The following is a 4,106-nucleotide window of genomic DNA, read 5'->3' as shown; positions in this document are numbered from 1 at the left end:
ACATTTACTCTGACTCATAGTGCCTGATTAATGGAAGAGCCCTCTGGTCAGCTAAGTAAAGCAAACTATTTGGAAGATCAATGGCACGGATATTTGGACTAAGGAAGATTGGATAGATATTAGCAAATTAGCATAAGGTCTAAGAATCCTTATAATGCATGTGGATGCATACATGGGTAGGTGAGATGCCACTAGTATTCATAACAATAAAGAAGACCAGTTAGCTCCAATTATGGCCTTAAAAATTACAAATAAAACCTTATGGATGATTGTAGATAATAGAGATTTGTTTATGACCCTAGGCAATGGCAAATAGTACAAGAAAAATGAGGTGTTAGTAGAGAGGAGTTAATAAAGCTGCATAAGTCTTTGGGACACCTGGAAACACATTCCATGCTTATGTGGAAGCAATGCAGAAACCTACAAGTAACTTGGTAGGAATGCAAAAGAATATTGCCTGGTGCAAGTACTGTCTTGGAACTGAGTTGAGGTTCAGGAGTAACCCACCTAGCTATATCTCCAAGCCTAAAAGATTAAATTACTCTATTCAGGTTGGTTTCACTGGTCCTTTATCTTCTTTCCATAATCAATATGCATGTGCTATCATAGATATATGCACATGATTGGGGAGCACCAAGACATATGACAAGCCAAATCTGGTGGTAACCATTTATACATTATGAACTTGTATTGCACAACATAGTAGCCCCATACTAATTATTTCTGATAAGAGATCTCACTTTACAGGAAGTGTAGTGCAAAAATGGGCACATTTAATGTACATACTCCGGGATTTTCATTTTTCCTATAATCCGACAGCAGCAGGAAAGGTAGGACATTTTAACAGCCTTTTGAAACATATACTTCAGGCATTAGTTAAAACCCCTTTTAAGAAGGCACTGGAAATAGCCTGTTTTGAGTTAAATTCCAGACATAGGTATCACAGAGCAAGTGCCTTGGATAAGGTAGATGGTATGGAGTCATTGACCTACCCAAAATAAGTGATAAACCTGTAATGTTATTACCACACAAGATTAGGCACCACAATGCCCACAAATCTTTCTCCTCACAGGAGATTGTGGTGCCTGGTGACAATAACACACTTTGGACAACAGGGGAAGAGGGAGATCTACATATGACAAAATTAAAAGATATCATTGGATGGCATTCAACATGAAAATAGTGGGACTAATTATATGGGTCACAGGTGCAGTGTGTACATTGATAGTAGTGATTCCTCGACTGGGACACTATTACTTCTGTGACAGCAGGAAATATAATAATGAGACCACTCAGTGGACCAATACATGGGTAACCAATTGCACTCCCTGTATTATAGACACTTTTACACAATAATATATGGAATCTGTGGAATAAGACACCCCAGGACGATGGATTTGATGGCGTTTTATATTATTATTATTATTATTCATGACAGGTGAGATGTTGGCAGTGACACCATCACCAACATGATCACTACCACAGAGGCACCACAAGTAATAACAACTAAACCCTTGCAGAGTTACAGGGTCCTGAGGGTTGGGTCCCACAATATTGGAACCATTACCATATTGGCCTCAATGTTACATATGGAAGATGCTCCTTTTGGGCCAAATATGCCTGGTGCTGACATGTAGGTCACCATGTGTACTATTATTATTGTGAACAATATAGAAAGACCACTGCTCAGCATAGCCCAATAATCAGAGCTTCTCTAAAAGATATAGATCAAACAAATAGTCTTAATGAAAATCCGTTCCATTGCCATGGTACTGGGCTCTGGTGCCAGGTCACATCAGCTTCTGCAGTTTATGTCAAGCACATGTACAAGATTGATATCCACACCAGATGCATCACAGAAGTTCACTACAAAGACTCCAGATAAGCTTTTGAATGGGACAATGAAGATACAGATCAAACAACCTTCACATGCAAATATGGAGCAGAGACAAAATTTTTTGTCATCTTTTTTTTTCAAGGATAAAATAAGTTTTTATTTATATTCTTACAGTAAGGGGGAAGCCTTAACTTGCAAGACAACACTTCGGCAGTATGTACAACATACTTTTTACTTCCATGCAATGGAATCAAACACGGACTAAGACTACAGAGTATACACTAGAAATCGGCAAACGCAAGGAACACAGTAGGAAAAAAGACAAAAAATGAGACCTAAAAACACAAAACCCTTCGCTAGGATCTGTTGATCGCAGCCAGAACCAGGGCTGGATCACAGGGCAGACAGGTTCCAGGACAGGAAGAATATAGTAGGCCGAGAAAGGACTGCATCAGGGTTTAGTACCAGGCAAATGCTCTTGCTATTTTCTTACAAAATCAGTCGGCTCTATTTCTTAGAAACACACACAGAAAAAAAGGAAGATTTAATCAGTACTTTATGTATCTGTCACCTTACAATATCGACATCATCAGCAATAGGGGCATTTCACTCAGATTCAAATTTCAGTAGCAGGAAATAAATATCAAAACACCATCACTGGCCCTCAATACAAAACCTCTATCCCACCCAAGGCTCCCTCCCCACCTCGCCCCAAGCAACCACCTCTACCACTCCCGCACGGCTGTGGCTGTCTCACTGCTGCCACCTCCTATACATACCACTGGTGACATGTGGTCTCCAAAGGCTGGCTCTGCAGCTTACACAGGAGAGAAGCACACCCAGGACTGCAGATCTGTCCCCACTTTTCTTTTATACCACAAGCTTCGTCAAGGATCTGGTCTTGCAACAGGAGCAATAAATAGCTTTTCAGGAAAAAAAAAAAATCCTTACAAAGGAGGAGGAGTAATTCTGATTACTGCAATCTGGTCATCTTGTCAAGGTAGAGCAGTTCACAGACTCACAAAGTCTACTATGAGGGGCGTGGGAGGAGAGGCCTGGCAGGGCAGGTGTCCTCCAGGCACTGCTCTGCGGGCTGGAGGAGCTGGTGGGGTGGGCAGGACACCATATGCTCAGAGGTCAGGCTGGCTGTCTGTCCTCCACAGAAAAAGCTGCCAAGTTGGGGTGTTTTGGTTTAAAAATTCCTGGTGGGGACAAAGAATCCCTGAAGGGAATACATTTTTAAAAATAAAGGAGATGGGAAGGAAAACGAGAGCTGTTGTCCAAGAGATTCTACTTAAAAATAACAACTGTGGTGGTTTGATTCAGGTGTCCCCCATAAACTTAGGTGTTGCGAATGCTAGCTCCCCAGCTGATGGATATTTGGGAATTAATGCCTCCTGGAGGGAGTGTATTGTTGGGGGCGGGCTTATGGGCTTTATAGCCAGTTTCCCCTTGCCAGTGTTTGGCACACCCTCCTGTTTCTGTGGTCCATCTTCTGTTGGCCAGGGGGTGATGTCCACCCTCTGCTCATGCCATCGTTTTCCCCTGCCATCGTGGAGCTTCCCCTCGAGCCTGTAAGCCAAATAAACCTCTTTTTCCCAGAAGCTGCTCTTGGTTGGGTGATTTCTACCAGCAATGTGAACCGGACTGCAACAACAACTTAAAAAAAGAGAGAAAGAGAAAAATAAAGTCTTTTAAATGGTTCTGAGGGACCTAAGGATGAACTGCGAGGAGGATTCGACAGAGTACACTGACAGTTTTATTGCTGGCCTGCCCTGTGTGGCTTAGTTGGCCTCCATCTGGAGTTTCTTCCTGCTCTGGGCTCTTCAAGCTCCAATTCTGAGCTGGAGTCTGAACCCCCATCGAAGGCAGAGATGGTGCTGCCCTCGGCATTGGTGTAGAGGCTGTTGTCTGAGGACAGGTAGTTGGTCTGCAGTTGGGCACTCGACCTTGCCTTCTCCAGTGCACAGACTTGCTGCTCCAAAAAGAGTGTTCTGCTTCTTGAGGTCATCGATATCTTGCTGGTGCGTGTGGTTTTTCCTCCTCTCATCGTTGTCGCTCATTTCCTATGGCCCAGGGAGTGGCCACTGCGGCCCCCACCCCATGCATGCATGCACACACTCACTCACTCACTCACTCATTCACACACACACACACACACACACACACACACACACACACACACACAACACAGGCTGAGAACCACCTCCTTCACTGCCTTTGTCATCTTTCTTTATGCGATGTATGAGACATGCTTGACCCTGCTAAC

General features: G+C 43.4%; 1 pseudogene; it reads right to left on the bottom strand.

The window, feature by feature from the left end:
* Nucleotides 1-3,621: 3,621 nt before the first annotated feature.
* Nucleotides 3,622-3,900, bottom strand: LOC101609619 (annotated as a pseudogene).
* Nucleotides 3,901-4,106: the final 206 nt, after the last annotated feature.

The sequence above is a fragment of the Jaculus jaculus genome, chromosome 17 (assembly GCF_020740685.1).
Source record: "Jaculus jaculus isolate mJacJac1 chromosome 17, mJacJac1.mat.Y.cur, whole genome shotgun sequence".
NCBI classification, from domain to species: Eukaryota; Metazoa; Chordata; class Mammalia; order Rodentia; family Dipodidae; genus Jaculus; species Jaculus jaculus.
The sequence above is the reverse complement of the archived record's forward strand: the minus strand, read 5'-3'. Positions and strand labels throughout refer to the sequence as shown.